The 20,990-nt window shown below is 40.8% G+C and overlaps 1 protein-coding gene and 1 pseudogene across 1 annotated transcript in view; one reads left to right on the top strand and one right to left on the bottom strand.

Annotated features, from left to right (window-relative positions):
- The window catches only part of CNTNAP2 (contactin associated protein 2), an 885,336-nt gene that overhangs the window by 557,108 nt on the left and 307,238 nt on the right, over positions 1-20,990 (bottom strand). The gene's annotated exons all lie outside the window — the stretch shown is intronic.
- Positions 11,094-12,623, top strand: LOC148045926 (uncharacterized; annotated as a pseudogene).

The raw sequence follows: 20,990 nt of genomic DNA, 5'->3' as shown, positions 1-20,990 counted from the left end.
AGGTGGGATACTGTCCGGGACATGACCCTCTGACTAACGCTAATCTGCTGTAAGACTCTCCTCCCAAAGGCCGCATCAGCCGATGTGTATCTGTCAATCCGGTAGTGATAGAGGCCTTTGGGACGATGAACAGTAGGGAGTAGAACCCTTGTCCCTTTTGCCCCTCTGGAACCAACTGAATGGCCTGGATGTCCAAGAGGTACTGAATGGCCTGATCTACTACGGACCTCTTTTCTCTATTCCATGGCTGGGATCCTGTCCCATAGCTTTTGGAGCTACAGGAGGGCAGTCCTATTAAAAAAGGATGACGCAGTCAACACCCTAATCACCCAGGCAGCTGACTGGTGACCCTTAATGAGGACATGTTCCAACCTCTTCTCCGCCTTTAAGATATTGTTCAGATTGTTCAGATCTATATTGGGGGAGGACAGCGCTGCTACAAGAGTGTCCATCAAAGGGATCTCCAATGCCTTGGCTAAATCAGGCCCTATATTGCAGAAGCGCTTGTCCTGGGCTAATGGAAATGGGCTTGAACCCGGGGACTTCCATTGACATTGAACTACGCCCAGAAACAGAGGAGAGGGGAGGAAACCAACCCTTTCTGAATTGTGGGTTCAGTGAAAACAAGACTGTCCGAGTGCCTGGCCATACCTGAAGGAGATTTAGTGGCTTGGGCCGCTTCGAGATTATATATCTTCTGCGCCTTTAACAATAGAGACCTGAACATAGATGGTTTGAAAAGTCCAGCAATGTTGTCTGATATAGATCCGATTCCTCGTCCTCAGAGAATTCGGAGTCCCTTTGGGGATCCTCCTCCTCCTCCCCCAGAGGAGGAAGAGCTGTCCAAAGATCCTTCTGGTTGCTCTTTGGGAACAGGAGGCTCTCTGGCCTGCTCTCTAGAAGCTGACTTCTTGTTTCACCTGTTTCGGGTTTTTTGGAACTAGAGAAAGCCTTTTGCTGCAGAACTGCCACAATTCCCTGCCTCAGATATTATAGCCACAATATCAGGAGGGTAAGAACTTCTACAAAGGCTGGCAGTGTCCTTTGCCCCGGGGGAGATGGCAGAAACTTCTGGTCCCGGACTGCCCATCCCTTCTGGGATAGAGAGCTGTTGGGCCTCTTCCATATCTTGGTCTCCTATCTCAGATCCTTTGCTGTCTGGTTATAATTCCCCTTCTAAGCAGGGGATCCTGGCTTGGGCAGGACTCTTGGAAGAAGGGGGATCTTCCACTACCTGAGTCAAGGCCACAGATCACCTCTCTGCCTCTTTTTGGGCTTTGGTGAACTGCCTGTCTAGGGCCTTTTGCCTCCTGAGTTCTGCTCTCTCTGTGGTCTTTGACTTTCCTTTGGCTTTCCCCCTGTTTTTTTTTGGGGGGGAGACTTCCATCTAGTGGCAAGGAGAAGGATGGATGGCCCTTCAAGAGGGTCATCCGATAATGGGGATGAGACCTCTCTATCACCTCCTTCCATATTAAAAGCCAGTTATGAGGGCCGGTAGGACAGTTACATTCCCTCAGCCACTGAGGGAACAATATTATATGGATGTGGTTGGCCCAATTAAAGGGCATACCAGAGCCTGGGTTCTGGGCAGTTGGAGAGCAGATTGTATATTCTCACATATAAGCATGCCTGGGCCTCCCTTCTCAGCCCGCTACAGGAGACCCGCTGGGCCCCTGTGCTAAAAGCCTCATTTGGTGACAAGATGGAGGCTTGGGCTGGGCTGTATCTCTAGCTCTCCTGAGGGGAATCCACTAATCCAGCGATGGTGAACCTTTTTTGGCTCGTGTGCCATAAGGGGGGAGCGCAGAGGGGTCATGCGTGGGCGTGCCATACCCATAATGCAACGTGCGACCCTCCCCCCCAGTGCACATGCGCTCATGAGAGGTGCTCCCCCCATTATTTGCCTGCTTTTTCCATCCTCCCCAGGTTCCAGAGGCTTTATAGGAGTCCGGGGAGGGTGAAAACAGCCTCCCCCGCCTCAGGGTGGGGGGTGGGGGAAGCTCTTTTCACTCTCCTCAGGCTCCTATAAAGCCTCTGGAGTTGGGGAGGGCGAAAAATGGCTCTAAAAATGGCTGAACACAGCTGGCCAGTGCGCACATGCACGCTGGCTAGCTGACAGGGCAACACCTCATGTGCCCTGACAAATGGCTCTGCATGCCACCTGTGGCACGCATGCCATAGGTTCACCATCCCAGCCCTAATCTGTCTCTCCCTGTGGTGATTTCCTGTCACTGTGGTGGTCTAGTGAAATAGCTGCTGCCAAAATGGGCCATTTGAAATTTGCCTGCAGCCTTGTGTGATCTAAAATGTCGGCTGCCACACCCTGCTGAACCAAAATGGTGGCCACTGTTTTTGCACCCTTTAAGCAAGGTTCTGGGCACTCCAATTGCTAAAAACCCACTCTCCCAACTAACCATGACTGGCCGACCCTGCACTGGACTCACTAGGGCAATCTGCAGTTGCAGATGCCCTCCAGAGGTTGATCTACGATTGCTGTTGGAGCCAGTGTCGCGCAGCACTGCTCCATGAGGAGCTGAACTTCCAAAGGGAAGGTGAAAGGAAAACACAAAGGGGAACGGAGGAAAAACTAATAGCAGTAAAAAGAGGAGGAGGTAAGGGAAAGTAAAGGCTTAGAACAGAGGAAAAATCCAATAATTAACTATTTGTCTAAGAGAGATCATTTGCACATCTAGTCCTGTTGGCAACTGAGTCACAAAAGCTGGGTATGGCAGCAGGAAGAGGCAGGACTTAAACTTTGCAGACTCAGTTCTATTGGATGGCAAATGAAGATAACCCATGCATGGATGCTGTCTCCACCAACATAGGAGAATGTAAAATCTGCAAGTATTTCTCATTATTAATTGTAGTTACATGTTGACACAGACTTCTAATAAAATCGATGAAACTAAGGAACATGTATCAGATATAAATTTACATTCAAAAGGCTTCCTATCCTATTTTTTTTCTTTTATAATTGCATATTTCCTACATTTATTACTGCATGCATTAGGTTATAAATTTTTTAACTTGCTTATTTAAACCACATGCAATCACAAACCTCTTGTGACTCATAAGAACTCTACTTTCATGTGCAAATTAGATATGCTAATGAAACATATTCTTGCTAGAATTTCTTTTAAATGACATTACTTTAAAATTTGGACTCTAGAGATTGTCACTTTGATTGAACAAGAAGAAACAGATGTTTCTCTTATAAGAAACATGGAGGAAAATGATTTAAGAAAGGTTGTTTTTTTGCAAGATCTTAGCATCTAGTGAGAAATAGCAAAAGATGCAATTTGCAAATTATTTTTGAACAATATTTCAGCAACTAATTTCCATATGTCTCTTTCAAGTCTCAGTTTACGTTTCCTTCAGAAGGTATTTCGGCAAACCCAAATATGATTGATATCATTTTTATTCCCTTACCTTTGCTAATCTATCCTAACTATATTCCTCCCCCTTTGTATCTCTCTGTTGTATATATACTTATATACTTAATATTTTCTTTTCTGTTTTCCCCTTCTTCCCCCGCCCTTCCATTTAACAGTGCATTGCCTACTTTCTTTTCTAGTTTCCTTTCTCTAGCCAATCATAAAATCTTCCCCATGTTTTGAAGTACTCCGATTCCTCTTTATCCTTTATTTTCATTGTCAACCTATTCATCTCTGTACAATCTAATATCTTTTTTACTATCTCTCCATCTGTTTGTAGCTTATTTAGTTTTCAATTTTGGGCTGCTGTAGTTACATGTATAATCAAATAGGTATTCTCTTTCTTGAATTTCTCTGGGATAATAGCTATAAAAATATCTCTGGTCTAAATTCTATTTCTTGTTGCAACATTTTCTTCAACCATACTCTTATTTTAGTCCAAAATTTCCTTGCTTCTGCACATGTCCACCGCATATGATAATAGGAACCTATTGCTTGTTAATACTTCCAACATTTCACTGATTTGTCATCTTTGCTAATTTTTCTGGTGATATGTGCCATCTATAAAATATTTTGTATAAGTTTTCTTTGTAAGCTGTTGACATGGTTAATTTATAGTTCCTTTCCCATTGTTGTTGCCACATTTCTAACTCAATTGTGTGACCAAAATTCCTTGCCCAGTTTACCATTGTATCTTTCACCACTTCTAACCTAGTTCATAGTAGGTAGCTATATAGTTTCTTAATTATTTTTTCTTCCATTCCCATAAGTACTGTATATACTCGAGTATAAGCCTAGTTTTTCAGCCCACTTTTTGGGCTGAAAAAAGCCGCCTCGGCTTATACTCGAGTCAGTGAAAAATTTGCCCAAAATGGAGGAGAAAAAGGGGCGGGGCCATGCCGCTGGGTGACACTCGTGAATGGCCCAGTGCCCCTGTGAGTTTCCCCTCCCTCTGTGTCAGTTTGCCGCGCAGCGCGCACCGCACCATCCCCCCTCCTCACGTTCTAATGTAATGCAGGGCTGTCTTACAATTCCCCTTCCTCCCCCTCCTGCCGCTCTGCAACGATGTCCCACCTCCTCCTTGTTATGGCAAGCAGCCACATAGCGATGTCCCACCTCCTCTGGTACAGTGATCCAATGATAGGAATCACTGTGCCGTGTGTCATAGGAGGCGGGACATCATCATCACAGCGGGACATCAGCATCATGAGGTGAGTGAAGTATTTCATTGAATACACCGCTAGTTTACTGTTTTTCTTTGAAATAAATATTCAAAAACATTATTGGTATCTATTTTTATTTTTGAAATTTACCGGTAGCTGCTGCATTTCCCACCCTAGGCTTATACTCGAGTCAATAACTTTTCCAGTTTTTTGTGGTAAAATTAGGTGCCTCGGCTTATATTCGGGTCGGCCTATACTCGAGTATATACGGTATCTTATCCAACTCTGAACTTCCTAAGTTAAAACCATATTCTCTTTTATCTTTTTCATATCTTGATTGTATTTGCAATTGTGAAAACCATCCTATATTAATCCCTTGTTTTTCTAATTCTTGTTTTTGTTTTAGTTCCCCCCCCTTTCTGTTAAGATATCTTTGTATTTAATGATATTTTTCATACAACTAATGTTTGGATGTGTCAATGCTTCCATTGTTGAAAGCCACATTGGTATTTCTAAATAGTGTTTCCCTTTCAGTCTTTCTCATATTGTTAACAATCGATTCCTTACATAATGTCTTGGAAAATAGCCATGTGCCTCACTTTTACCATACCACAAAAAAGCATGCCAACCTAGTTGCAAATCATGACCTTCCAGTGTCAATAGTCTTGTATTACTCAGTAAAATCCATCCTTTCATCCAAGCTAATCCCGCTGCTTGATAATACAATTCCCATTTTGGTAATCCAAATCCACCTCGACCTCTTGCATTTTGCAACATTTTTATATTAATTATTGCTTTTTCCCCCTGCCATATATATTTTCCAACTATTTTATTCATGCTCTCAAAGTATTTCTTCTCTAATTTTATTGGTATTGTTTGGAATAAGTATAGCAGTCTTGGTAATATATTTATCTTTACTACTGCTATTCTTCCCATTAATGATAATTGTAGGTTTTTCCATCTTTCTAGATCTATTTCTATTAATTTTCTCATCTTATAATAGTTATCCTCCTTTAGTGTTGCACACCTTGATGTCAATTGAATATTTCACTTTTTCACCACCTGTACGTCCAGTTTCCCCATCAACTCTCTTTTCTGTTTTTCTGTCATATTTTTCACCAGAATCTTTGTTTTATCTTTATTAATCTTCAAGCCTGCTACTTCTCCATATTCTTCTATTATTTCGACTAATTTTGACCCAGTTTCTACTGGATCATTATAAACACCAAATCATTTGCAAATGCTAATAATTTATATTCTTCTTTCTTGACCCTCATCCTTTTACCTCTTTATTTTGTTGTATTTCTCTATTCAAAATCTCTAGGGTCAGTATAAATAATAATGGCAATTGTGGACATCCTGGTCTAGTTCCCTTCGTAATTGCTATCTTTCCTTTCATATTACCATTTACCATTACCTTTGCCGATTGGTTATATCATTTTGATCATGTTTATGAATCCCTCACCAAATCCCATCATTTGAAATTGCATTATCATGAATTGCCAGTTCACATTATCAAAGTCCTTTTGTGTGTCCAGAAATAAAATGTCATTTGCTTCTGTGGGTGGGCTTCGTAGTACTCTAGCATGTTCAATACAAATCACATATTGCCTCTGATCTGTCTCTTAGAGAGAAATCCATTTTGGACTGTGTATAAGTTCATTTAGGGGTCTCTTCATTCTTTCTGCCATTATTGATGCAAAGATTTTATAATCTACATTTAAATTATAAATTGTTTTTTTCTTGTTGTAGATCTGACTTTTGGTATAAGCATTATATATGCCTCCATCCATGTTTCTGGTATCTTTGCCTCCCTTAGTAAGTCGTTAAATAGTTCCAACATTACATTGCTTAATACTTCTTGTAGTGTTTGGTACAGTTCTGCCGGTAATCCCTCTGGTCCTGGTGTTTTCCCCTTTTTTTGCCTTTTGATGCCTTCTGTTACCTCCATCATTGTAATTCTTTCTTCTAGTGCCTTCTTATTTTTTTCTGAAATGTTAGTTATTCTAGTTTTCTCTAAGAATTGTCTTATTTTCCCTTCTGGTACTCTCTCTTGGTGATACAGCTTGTTACAATAGATCTGAATTATTTTTTCTTTTCTCCATTTGAATGTTGTAGATTCCCTTTTTCATCCACCAAATGGCTTGTTCTCTTTACTTTTTCAACTTGTAAGCCAGCCAACATCCTGCTTTATTTGCATTTTTGAAAAAAAAATGTTTTGTCAATTTTATTTTGTTTGCTAGATCTTCATTTTCTATCCAGTTCAGTTTATGTTTTGCAGTTCCATTATATTTTTTACCTTTTTATTTTGTGGGTTTTTCTGCAGCTCCGACTATGGCTTTTGTACTCTGATTCCAACTTCTTTTGAATTTGTCTGTTCTGTCTATTCTTTTTCCCTAAGTATGTCATTGCAAGGCTTCTGATATATGCTTTGCAAGTGTCCCATACGTTCTTCCTTTCTATTTTCCTGGAAGAAATACATCAGTTTTTTTTTCCATATATTGCTGGAAGCTTTTTTCATTTAATATTCTTGAGTTTAAAGTCCATCTCCCCTTTTTCCTCTGTCCCTTCCAAGTCATTGTTATTGGATTATGATCAGTCCATGTACTTATGTCTACATCTATCTTGAGTGTTTTGAGTATTAACTCTGTTGACATCCATATCATATCTATTCTTGAGTAGAATAAGTGTCTCTTTGATTAGAAAGTATATTGTCTTTCTTTTGGGTGTTTTATTCTCCTAACAGCTTGCAAATTTAATTCTCCCGCCATCGTGAAAAATGTTTTGAGTAGGGTTTTCCTCGGCTTCTTGTTCATCTTTGTGGATTTATGGTCTATTCTATTTTTTATAATTGCTTTAAAGTCTCCTAGTATGCATATATCTTCATATTCATATTGTATTATCTTTTTGTGTAGTTTCCCAAAATTATTTTGTTGTTTATCATTTGGAGCATATATTGCCACTAATAATATCTTTCTCAAGTTCATCCTTATCTCCACCATCAGTATTCTCCCCTCCCCACCTTCAAAAATTATATCTGATTGAATTGTCTTTCTAATGTATAGTGCTATTCCCTTTTTACTTTGGTCAGCCAGAGTTGCATATAAATTACCTAGTTTTACTTGTTCTAAAAAATTCCTGTGTTTCTTTCTAATATGTACTTCCTGTAAGCATATAATGTCCAGTTTCAATTTCTCTAATTTATTGAATATTATTTTTCTTTTTATTGCTGAGTTTAGTCATTTATATTTATTGAGATTACTTTCATTTCATCCTCCATATCATTGGTTTATAGGTTTAGTTGATCTTAGCTCCCTCTGCTCCTTTGTCTCTTTAGCCCTTGCTCCTTCTCTTAGCGCTTTCACCCCTTTCTTAATCAGACTCTTAGTCAGGAAGTGGTATTCTTTTCTTATTTCTCTGACCTTCCTTGGGATTTGCTTCAATACCACTATCTCTCTAGACTTGTATTCAATTGTGGTACTTCTTATTGCTTGCAATACTTCATTTTTAGAGTTTTTTTTAAAATAAGTCTTACATGTACCTCTCAGGGCAGGTTGTTTCTCACTTCATATCTTGTATGTACTCTAAATGTTTCATCCATTCCACCTAAAATATATTCCTTACTCATTTCTGTGACCTCTGCAATCTTCTCTGCTAAATTCTCTTCTTTCTCTTCTTCAATGTTCTGAAATCTTAGATAGAATTTGATTGTTTGATTTCCCAGAATATGGTGGATACATCTTGCTTTCTATCAATTGTTAGCAATGTATGATCCAACTTCTCCACTCTTCTCTGTTATTTCTGCTCTTTCTTTCACCTTCTGCAGTCTCTGCTCGTTTTTCCCCATCATTTCCTTGACTTCTTTCAATTCATCTTCCACCTTGCCCACTTTCTCTTCTACTTTGTTTACTTGCTCCTTAAGATCCGCGTGTATGGCTTTCAGCATACTTTTCAACTCCAAGGCAACTTTATCTTGTTGCGTTGTTGTGCCTTTACTTTCTGTGTAGCTGGACCGGGCGGTGTAGCTGTTGCAGACACATATGATGTTATTTTCTTCATCTTGGTATTTGGTTCTACATTGTTGTAGTCAGGTTTTATAATCCAAAAAGTAAATTAGTAAATTAATTGTAATCCTGAAGCCATCAACAGCAGCTCAAACACCAGCCTCCAATAAATCAACCCCTGTTCTTAGACCCAGTGTTCAGGTTCTTGCTACCTTAATCCATTCATTTTATAATGTAAATGTGTAATAACAAAAAAAAAAAGGAAACAAGAGAAAAAAGGGTTGGCAAAAAAAGGCACACACCCCAACAAAAGTGAGAAAAAACCCCACAAAATTAATTCCACTATGGTAATCCACACTTCATTGTAAAAAGGGGAGAAAAAAGAAAAAAAGAGTGAGGTGAGGGGAAAAGGGAAGAAAAGATAAAAAATGGGTAAGCAAAAGAGGACTCAAAGTAGCCAAGTGAAAAAAAGAGAAAGAAAAATGAATAGAAAAAAAGAAGCTTTAGTATAAATTGTCTGGATTATCCAAGTTCTTCCAATAAAATGGAAAAAAGCAAGAGAAAAAAAAACATGCTGTCAGAAAGATACTCTCAGCAACCCATTATAATGTAGCAAAAGAGTACAATACCGTGTTTACACAGCTGGTCTTAATTTCTTTCTTCCAGAGAGACTTTATCAACAGTTTAGTATTATCAACAAAAAAGTCAAGGTCAATTCTTCTTAGCCAGCTTCCTTCCTTTTTTTTCCCAGTCAACTTTGTTCAGCCAACTTTTATTTACCACTAGATGGCAATGCAGACAAGTAATTAATTGTATTTATCTTTCAAATCCATAGCTCCGAAAGCAAATATTACGAGAAAGTCCAAATAAAGAGTAAAAAGTCACAATTCCAATTTGCTTTCTAGCCCTTAAACAGTTAAACAGTTCTCAAGATCTATCATTCCTTTTATTCTGTTAATGGCTCCATGTGTTTGTTCGTTGCTAGCCCAAGGGTGGGAGAGATTTCTAGTGCCCACTCCCCCCTGTCTGCTGCCACTTTTTCTTTAAAAAGTTTTCAACTGGAGGTTAAGGTTAATTAAAGGAATGTTGTACTTCAAGCAATCTTATTATCTCACCCAGGCAATCACTTCACTGATTTTCCAAGCTTGTTGTAGTCACTCAGCTGTGGCAGCTCATAATGGCTGCCTTCCTTGCTTTAGGTCCGGAGGTAATTGCAAGCAATTTTGCAGGCGTTTTAGTGGAATTGCAGATTTCCTGACCACACCCACTTGTGTCCCCCCTCTTCACTGCTCTCCCAGAGCAGCTATGGTTAAATACCCCACAGCACAGCAAGGAGTCTGATGGTTCTTTGGAGAGCCCACCAGAGAACACATCCTGTTGATGAGATTCAGGCTACACACCCCTGAATTCAATATATTCTTGAAGAACTTGTTGATAAATCTGAGGATAATTTTTTATAGAGGATAGTGGCCCATAAAGTTTTGCCAAGTATCAGGCAATTGCTTCTTTTGGATCCAGAGACAATAAGAATAAAGTAAATAAAGGATTTCAAGCTTTATTATTAGCTCAAGAAAGCAGATTGAATAGCATAATATAAAAAGGATGCATAATACATAATATGACACCTAAACTCTTATAAACTTCCAGGACCTCCTTAATAACAACAGCAGAAATATTACATAGGTGGCCAGTTTCTACAACACCTAATGCTAGATTCCGGGTAGAAACTCTCCCCTCCCAACAATGCATCCCCAATATTTTTATTAAAATGTGGCATCATGACTTCACGGCTCTGCAATGACCAGGAGACTGCAAGACCCATCCTTTATCAAATGGGACATTCCAGGATAGAAATAATTACCTGCAGCTGTTTAAAGTAAACCAACTGAATTGGCAAAACATTAACAAAGAACCCTTTCATATAGCTATGTTTTATGCATGCAGTGATGTTTTAGGAGTGCACATAATCTAGACATAGGCCTGGACATTTTGTGATCAATGCAATCTTTCATCCATGACAGCAGGCCTGAAACTGCAGAAAGGTTACTGAAACCCCATGTATAGAGAGGAACAAATTCCCACAAATTTTTAAACAATCAGCAAGCATTGTTGAACATACAGGCAATAAATCCTTGAGTTTACAAATTATTGATGGAAAAAAACTGTTAGATGTGAATGAGACTTTATGTATGGGGATTTTAATAATTTTACTCATTTAAAATAGCAAATTGCATATAATACATTCACAGAAGCATACAGTGTATAGACAAATTTTGCAATTGAATGTGAACTCATTAAAATGAAGTATATCAAGTGAAATTCATTAAAATGAAGTATATCAAACATTTACTATTTTAATATTACTGGTATTAAGTGCCATTTATATATTCATTTCAAAGCTCTTTTTTATTTAATCAAAAATGAATTTGAAAAGATAATTGCAATAATTGATAAAGCCTAACCCTAACCATATAGGTACATCATCAGTGCTGATGTCGAAACGTAAAGCTGGAGTAAACGTTACGAAGAAAAAGTGTAGCTTGAAGTTTAAACCAGAATGGTTGGGAGAGTTAGTAGAGACTGAACTGCCAACTTTGTCTAGAAAACAGTTAACAAAACTGGGCAACATCTTCACTTATCGTGAAAGTAGTGACGACATTGTTTGCCAGATATGCCATGAATCTTGTACAGGCGGTGCATTCACCACTGGAAAATGGTGGAATGATTGGAAAATTGATTATTTGAAGTGTCATATCAATCAGAAGATTCACCTGGATTTGGTCACTAAACTACGATGCCAGAAATCTGGAGAGCTGCTGAGGCTACTGACTGAAAGTGCAGAAGACAGAGTGAACAGAAAAGAAGTTTCACTGCACAGAAATGCCAATGCTGATGAAGTCAAAGTTTTGATTGATAATGTGTTGCTGGCCATAAACATGAATGTGTCAATATTATCAGTCAAAGCCATACATGACCACATAGGCAACTATGTGTCCATTCCAGAGAGCTGGCACAGCAAGAATTATGGCTTTGAGTTTGTGGAGTGCATCAATGCAGTTGTTCAGAAAGAAGTCATGCATGATGTATGTAATGCCAATTGTCATACTCTTATTGCCGATGAAAGCACCAATGTATCAGTCACCAAAATGTTGATTTTGTATGCGAAATTCCACCTATCTAATGCCGTGATTTATAAGACTGGGTTTGCAGGAATTTTACAGTTGTCAATGTGCAACAGCATAGCAATCACAGCAGCCATAAAAGACTTCTATGGTATGAACAACATCGACATTCAAAAGATGGTCATGTTTACGTCAGACGGTGCGTCTGTGATGCTGGGTAAGAATAATAGTGTGGCTGCTCAGCTTCATCGAGATGTATCCCATTTGCTTGAACAGCACTGTGTGGCACATTGAGAAGACCTGGGGATTGATGATGCGTGTAAGCATGTCTCACTGATGAAGGACATCGAGACTTTACTATGAACTGTCTACACTCTGTTCTGCCGCTCTTCTGTGAAGAAAACGGCATTTGCAGACCTAGCAGAAGTTCTTGAGTGTGAACTGGTAGCCTTCAGACCATTGAATGAAGTATGATGGCTTTCCAGACATTTTGCATTGCGAGCATTGATGAGAAACATTACAGTTTTGGTTGAGTACTGTAATGAGCAAGCAGAAACACACAGTGATCCAGTCTGTAAATATTGTTACAGAAAGTTGATGGATCCACAGATTCATGCTGCATTGATCGTGTTTGATAACTTTGTTCACGAATTAGCCGAATTGAACAAGCTGTTGCAAAGAAGCAACCTGATACCAATCAAAGCCGTTCAATTTGTGATGGCCAGAATAACCAAGCTTCGCCTGCAGTATTTAGGTGAAACGACTAACTGGAATGGCGAAGCTCGCAAATATATGGAGAGCAACCCAGACTTGACATGGCTCCTGTACTCAGATTTATTGAACATTTGTGCTTGCATCTTGATTGGAATATATTTGAAACTGCTGCTCTGTCGAATATGAACTCTTTTAATTTTGGGGAAACTGAGATTGCAACTCTGGTTGGAAAATATCAGCATTTCTTTGACGATTTGGATGAAGTCAGCATCACATCATCTGTACAATCACAATATCGTTACTTCAGATTTCTGGTGTTGGAGAAATTCAAGTCTGGATTAATGCACTCATTTGATGATGTAGTTCAGTTTGTACTAAGAGAGCAACAGTTTGGATTGCTGTCACGTCTGCTGGACATCTGCGCAACATTCCAAGCATCAAGCGCTGATTGTAAGCGAGGTTTCAGCCTGATGAATGCCATCAAGACCAAAGCTCGCAATTGGCTGCAAACTGAGCACTTGGATATGCTGATGCGAATCCAATCTTACCATACTTTAGCGGCGCAGATTGATCTTGACAAAGTGTACTCGGAATGGTTGTTAAAGAAAGACAGACATGAGAAACTGCATGATGAGACAGACTTTCAGTGAACAACAGTGTACATTACCGTAAACACTATACAAGTATTTGAATATTGCAGACTTGCATTTTTAAGTGATACTGATATATAACACTTTTAATTAAGCGGGTATCTTGAAGAAATATAACTTTGACTTTCAAATAACACTGATTTTGTTGTTGTCTTGGGTAACATCTGTGAAAAAAATTCAGTTGCTTAGGCATGAAAATGTGCCGCTCAAACACTATACTTTTCCGCCCACACTGAAAAAAAATTAGAGGGAACATTGGTCACCACGACATGTATTTGTAACTGACTGACAAGCTGTACTAAAAAATGTAGTGAGTGGTACTACATCAACATGGAAGAAAATAAGCAGTGGGGTATTGCAAGTTTCCATCTTAGAACCCAGAAAGACCAGCTAGTCTTCAAGTTCCCAGGGCTTTGGCGCGCACATGCATGCACATTCTGGTTTGGGCACTCAGTGTCAAAAAATTTCACTATCACTGGTATAGGCATAGAATCAAAATCATGTGAAGTGTTAGTACTGCTTTATAAATCTTTTGTAAAATCATACCTGCAACACTGATCCAGTTTTGGTTACCACATTACAAAAAGAAGTTTAGACTTTGGAAAAAGTGCAAAGAAGAGCAACTAAGGTGATTAAGGCCTGAAGACAAAAACATATAAAGAACAGTTGCAAGAATTGGCTATGACCAGTCTAGAGAAAAGAAGGACTAAGAGTGATACGATAGCAGTATTCCAGTCTTTGAGGGGCTACCACATAGAAGAATGGCTCAAGTTATTTTCCAAAGCACCAGAAGGCAAGACAAGAAACAATGGATGGAAACTAATAAAAGAGGGAAGTAACTTGGAATTATGAAGAAACTTCCTAGCAGTGAGGACTAGTGGAATAGCTTGGCTTCAGAAGTTGTAGGTGATTCATCAATGGAGGTTTTTAAGAAAAGACTGGATAGTCACTTTTCTAAAATGGTATAGGGCCGTGATGGCAAATCTATGTGGCCCAAGTGGCATGCAGAGCCATGGCACATGGCACATAACACATGCGGCATCGCCTATTCCTCTTCTGGGTTTCTGGGGCACATGTATGTGCCTCAATAAACTGGTGTTGGTGTGTGTGGCAGTGCTGGAAACTGAAGAGCTGGTCTTTGGGCATGCGCACCGGAAACCAGAAGTGTGTGCACCAGAAATTGAAAGTTCATGCGTCAGAAACTGGAAGTTTATTTACCAGCGCGTGTAAGCCTCCTGGGCAGCTCCTCTTCTGGGTTGCATCCCCGACCAGTGCATGCACGTGCTCCCTTTTTGGTGCCAAAAAGGTTCACCATCACTGGTATAGGGTCTCCTGCTTGAGCAGGGAGTTGGACTAGAAGACCTTCAAGATCCCTTCTAGCTCTATTATGATTGATTGATAACAAGACAAAATCCTTTTAGGTCTCAATATTAGGAGATCCGTAATATGAGGCTTCTGTACTCTTAAATATCAGTAGAGATAATAAAAACTGGGGCCTCATAATAACTTCAGGCATTGCAAACTCTGCTGAGTTCCAGGTTTACTTTTTGGCACACTACATTAATAGCAGCTTTATAAGGCCAACTGAAGTCAACTATTCATGGCCAGTCTATATTTCTTTTTTTTTTAATGTATGAAAAACATTGTATCCCTCATTTTCCCTTCAGAGACTTCAGACTGAATCTTGTATATGTTAGATGCCCTGTCATATGCAGAATTATTAATTATGAAACCATCATTGAAAATGATGAAAATAAATGATCCTTGCATTATTCTTTGCTTGTAAAAGTGACATTCTGATGCTTAATAGACTGTCATGAACTGTTTATGAAGATAAATCATTGAGCTGTACAAATCATGAGATGAATTGTAATGAATTAGTCATCAGCTTGTCCCAAAGGATCTTGTGACACTGTCAGTTAAACATGGGTAAGCACAAGTTAGTTTTTAATCAACAGACATTGTTGCCAATGACAACTCTACCACATTTGTAGCATGGGAATTTATAGGGAACTCTTAATAGAAAACAGCAGCATTAGAAAGTCTGTTCCCATGCAGAACTTTGGAACTTCATTTTGCCCTTCATCATTTGTATATCTGTTACTCTCAGAAGGGAAAAAAAAACCAAAAATCCTGTTTCATTAAATGATCCCATAAAAATGTTCTAATGTATAGAAAAATTAATATAGCTATTAGCTTTGCTGTCACTCCTGAAATCCTGACAGAGTAAGAAATGCTGGTGTGTAATGTAGGGGCATTACATTTTATCAAATGGTGCATTGTTGCATTGTCAAAAAGTATCAGTCTGGTTACAGACTGAAAAAAGCAAATTAAGGACAGGTTCACATAGCATTCCCCACAAAGAGACCTAATTTAGTTCTGTAGTTGGATTATCTTATTTTATGGTAACATATAAGGTAATTTATACAAATGATTGATAGAAAAATCACAAAGTAATTACTGAATGTGGATAAGACTAGGGCATCATTTGCTCCATGCTTATAACAAAATATATAATAATCAAAAAGTCATCCAAAAATATGAAATGACAATAATCATAGAATGTTATGTAATCAGTTTCAAGATTCTGAATCACTTGGGAAGAGAAGGTTGCAAAGATAGCAATCCACATGTCAGTAAGACTAATGCAACCCAGAGGATTTGAAGACTCAGAAAAATCTCACACAAGGAAGCAAAAAAAAAAAGTCAAGATCGCAGCCATGACTGCACGATCAAGGACACTTTCTCTTTTTTTATGTACTCAAGAATTGTGTGGGGATTTCTGGTGCAGATGGCCAATTGAATACACACCCAGGGAAAGATCCTGAAGGCTTTCCCCTGGGTTTGCAACTCTTCAACTACTAACGGAACACTTCAGCTACTAATGGAATAAACTGTTTTGTTTGTTTGTTTGTTTGTTTGTTTGTTTGTTGGATTTATATGCCACCCTTCTCCCAAAGGACTCAGGGCGGCACAACATAAAAACAAACAAATACATATTACAAAAGTTAAAAAGGAAATTAAATAAAGTCGAAGCCAAAATTAACCAAGAGGGACACGGGTCCAGCACACAAGTGGCAGCACTGAGTCACCCATAATCCTGTCCATGCCCTCGGGGATCACAGGTCAAAATCATCCCAGATAGTCTCCACAAGATTCATCCTTGTCGACTCGCCTGAATCTACCCAGTCAGAGTCCAAGCCTGTCTGGATCTGAGCGATTTTATCCTGCAGATACTGAACAAATTCTTCAGCCCTACCCTGCAAGGGGTCTTTCCCAGTTCCTTGGTTAAGTAAGGAGCAGGTCACCCTAAACAGGGTGGCTGGGCAGTTATCTGTGGACGCGATAAGAGTGGAAAAATGTTTTCATTTTACCGCTTTTAGCTCCACTAAGTAGGATTTAATATGAATTCTTACTACTGTTCGATCAGATTCGAACCGGTTGGCCCTCCAACCACTCTCTAGGCATCTTTTCCGGCATTTCATCTCCCGGAGCTCCTCGGTAAACCAGGGAGCTACACCAGGATCGACACCGGGTCAGAGGCCGCAAAGGAACAACCCGATCCAAGGCCCCAGTGGCTGCCCTATCCCAGGCTTCCACTAGGGCTTTCGTTGAGCTATGACAAGGGATTCAGGAAAAGTCCCAAACTCCATCAGGAATCTTTCAGAGTCCATCAGGTGCCTGGGGTGGAACCATCTAGTCGGTTCCACCTCCCTGCAGTGAGGGGTAGCAGTATAGAAGTCAAGCATGATGAGGAAATGATCAGACCATGACAAGGGTTGGATAGAGATATCCCCTAAATCTAGATCATTCATCCATTGGCCAGAGACAAAAATCAGGTCGAGCATGTGTCCCCTGCCACTTTGAAATTTACTTTTCAAATAGACAATAAGTTGTGCCTTTCATTTCTTAATCACTTTTAAGGACTATTAATCTTTACTAAGTTAAAAGAGGCTCTCTTTAGTCACGGCTTGCTACTCCTCTTTGAAGACTATTTGGAGAATTTTTTCAGTGTTAAACAACAAGGAGGAAGGCTGTTAAGGCAAACCAAAATAAGGAAATGTGGAGAAAAAAATCTGACAGAGAAGCATAAAGGCAGAAAGTTGTGGTTTTAGTTTATTATTTGTAATTTGTAGCTTGGTCTGCTTTGCTGTGGGTGGTTAAAACTTTCTAATTTTTATGATTCCTGAATGGCTAGCAATCTCTAAATCACTTACAAAAAAGCTATCTTTGACCGAAGAGGGAGTCAAGATAGAAGAGCAAATTATTAGATACGTATTTGAAAATTCTCTAAACAAAATCTACCAGTTTGTAGATCAGCTGTGCTCTAAGGATGATAAAAAAACCTTCTCAAACTACTTTAGAGATACAAACATGTATAGAAAGTTACCAAACCACAAGGCACCTTCACAATTAGCTGAAAATGCAGAGGAGTCAATTGCAATTTTGGAACAATTTATAAACCTGACACCAACTTTTACTATGGTGGTTTAAACATAAATCTCTCAACCCAACAGAAAGAAGAGCTTCAAGAAAATCTGCAACTTTTAAAAATACATGTTTGAGACTTTTTCTTTAAGGACATTAATTATATATACAATTCTTAAAGTATGCTCCACTGTGTCAACTTTCTCATTGCATAGGCAGCATTTTCTGTTGTTACTGATATGTTGAATGTTTGCTTTCATGGAACTGGTCTACAGGGCTTGTTCTTGGGCAGCCAAAATGAAGTCTTCCTTCTTCAGTACCCCTGATTTCAACCATCTTCATTTCAGCTTTATATCTACCTTTCCTTCAATGTCCTTCAGGTATTGACTGTGCAAAGGCTACTTTTCCAATTAAAAACTCAATGCTCAGTTCCCTTTCGATATTCTGCTTTCAATCTTACTGTTTCAAGAGGTTTCCCTTGCTCACTTCCTTCAGCAGAGGCTCTTTTGCTTTTTTTATGTAGTCATTTAAGCCCTGTTTTTCCTCTTCCACAGTTTCAATTCAATCAATTTTTTTTTCAATTTACTTTATTTGTATGCCACCCTTTTCCCTGAGGGGACTCAGGGCGGCTCACAGTTCAAGGGGGGGGGGGGAAACAGACAAGTTACAAACATGAAAACCATACACCGTTAAAAAAGCACAACAGTCATACCATTCAAGTGGGGTTGCAAGTCTTTTAGCCCCAGGCCTGTCGGAACAGCCAGGTTTTAAGGGCTATGCGGAAGGTCTGGAGGGTGGTGAGGGTACGAATCTCCATGGGGAGTTCGTTCCAGAGGGTCGGAGCAGCCACTGAGAAGGCTCTCCTCCGGGTAGTTGCCAGACGACATTGGCCGGCAGATGGAATTCGGAGGAGGCCTAGTCTATGGGATCTTATCGGTCTAGTGGAGGTAATTGGCAGTAGGCGGTCTCTCAAGTACCCAGATCCAATACCATGAAGGGCTTTGTAGGTGACAACTAGCACCTTGAAGCGCACCCGGAGATCAACAGGCAGCCAGTGCAGCTCGCGGAGGATAGGTGTTACGTTGGTGAATCGAGGCGCACCCACGATCGCTCGCGCGGCTGCATTCTGGACCAGCTGAAGTCGCCGAATACTCTTCAAGGGCAGCCCCATGTAGAGCACGTTGCAGTATTCCAGCCTAGAGGTCACAAGGGCACGAGTGACTGTTGTGAGAGCCTCCCGGTTCAGGTAGGGACGCAACTGGTGCACCAGGCGAACCTGGGCAAATGCCCCCCTGGTCACAGCTGACAAATGATGTTCAAAAGTCAGCTGTGGGTCCAGGAGGACTCCCAAGTTGCGAACCCTATCTGAGGGGCGTACTATTTGACCCCCCAGCCTGAGAGATGGAACACTTGGCCAATTAGTGGGAGGGAAGCACAGCAGCCACTCAGTCTTATCTGGATTGAGTACAAGCTTGTTAACCCCCATCCAGTCTCTAACAGCCTCGAGGCCCTGGCTCATCACGTCCATCGCTTCATTGAGTTGGCACGGGGCGGACAGATACAACTGTGTATCGTCCGCATACTGGTGGTATTTTATCCCGTGCCGTCGAATGATCTCACCCAGCGGTTTCATGTAGATATTAAAAAGAAGGGGGGACAGGACCGAACCCTGCGGCACCCCATACGTTAGGGGCCTAGGGGTCGATCTCTGCCCTCCGACTAACACCGACTGCGACCTGTACGAGAGGTAAGAGGAGAACCACCGTAAGACAGTGCCTCCCACCCCCACCTCCCGCAGTCGTCGCAGAAGGATACCATGGTCGATGGTATCGAAAGCCGCAGAGAGGTCAAGGAGTACTAGGATGGAGGCATGACCTCCATCCCTGGCCCTCCAGAGATCATCGGTCAATGCGACCAAAGCGGTTTCTGTGCTGTAGCCAGGCCTGAAGCCTGACTGGAATGGATCTAGATAACTGGTTTCCTCCAAGGACCGCTGGAGCTGAAAGGCCACCACCTTCTCAACAACCTTCCCCACAAAGGGGAGGTTGGAGACTGGACGATAGTTGTTCAGGACGGCTGGATCCAAAGATGATTTCTTCAGGAGGGGTCTCACCACCGCCGCCTTTAATGCGGGGGGAAAGACCCCCTCCCGAAGGGAGGCGACAACAACCGCCTGGATCCAGCCCCGTGTCACCTCCCTGCTGTTAACAACCAGCCAGGAGGGGCACGGGTCCAGTACACTTGTGGAGGCACCTACAGCTCTCATGGCCTTGTCCACGTCCTCAGGGGCAACAGCTTGAAAATCAATCCAGCGACAGCAACAGTTCAGGTGGGAACAGTTCAGGGAGGCAGCGTTGTCTGGGAAGGCAAGCCGAGAACAATCACAGATGGTTGCAGCAGTGGTAATGGGAGTCGGAGGCAAAAAGTCGGCCACAGGGATCACAAGCCAGGATTTAAAAGCCGGTCTGAGGCAGCGATAATTAGATGATAATTAAAGTCAGAAAGCCGCAATGGAGGGGGGGGGCGCACTAGGATCAACCACAGCAACGATGAGAAAGCCAGTCACATGGATCCATAGTGCAGAGTAGTGAATTCCCCAACCCTGCCCAACCCCCCAGGGCAGCAGATGGCCCAGCGGCGTCCCGCCGATAAAAACAGGGCCACAGCACTCTGAACTCAAACCAAGCCAAAACAAACTGCCGCCAGATGGAAAAAGCCGTCATTCGAGGGGGGGGGGGCACCCAGAGGTTGTTCACCAGCACCAGGACCTGTAAAAGTCCTCTGCCACCTTGAGATCTTGGCAATACAATTGTTTGCAGGCAAATGAAATTTCTTGCAGATCTTCTAATGTACCATTGTTGCTACTTTGTAATGCTGCTGCTTGTAGTCCATCTAGTCAATCTTCTTGCAGCAGCTTACTAGGTGGCCAATTTTTCTTCAGCTTCTTTGTATAGGTGGCACTTTGTCTGTTGTTGTATTCTCAATTCTGGCTTTGTATGCATTTGTCCTTAAGGCTTGGTTTTATGCAGCCAGAAATAGTTCCTCCGTCTCTTTCTTCAACTTTCCTGTTCTTAGACATTGCCAGGTCTTGTTATTATTTGTTTTCCCTGCTATTTTTTTTTAATATACTGGTCTTGTCTTTGTCTTCCCATGCCTCCATTCTGTTCTGCATTTTGTCTTTCTTGTAGGTCAGTTTGGTCTTTCCAGTAATCAATAAGCCTTCCTGGCATATTAACTTCGGTGCACCGTCTTCATTATACTTCAGATAGTCTTCCAAAGGTCTTTTTTCTTCTTCAACCATGTGATATACTTGCAATATTCCATGCCGTGCTTATACTTGAATTGAAGTATTTGCATCTTTTAACGCTTGTGCTAGCTGTTTCTTTGGAACAAGCTTCAATGCAGGCAATCTTATTCTGATGTTTTTGTGCTGTTCTAAATGTTCAGTTATTTTTTGTTTCAATTCTTTTACTTC

This window comes from Thamnophis sirtalis, unplaced genomic scaffold, assembly GCF_051295495.1.
Source record: "Thamnophis sirtalis isolate CommonGarterSnake01/CBP01778 unplaced genomic scaffold, rThaSir2_p1.2 scaffold_4, whole genome shotgun sequence".
Taxonomy (NCBI): Eukaryota; Metazoa; Chordata; class Lepidosauria; order Squamata; family Natricidae; genus Thamnophis; species Thamnophis sirtalis.
This window is presented reverse-complemented; position numbering and strand designations above follow the sequence as displayed.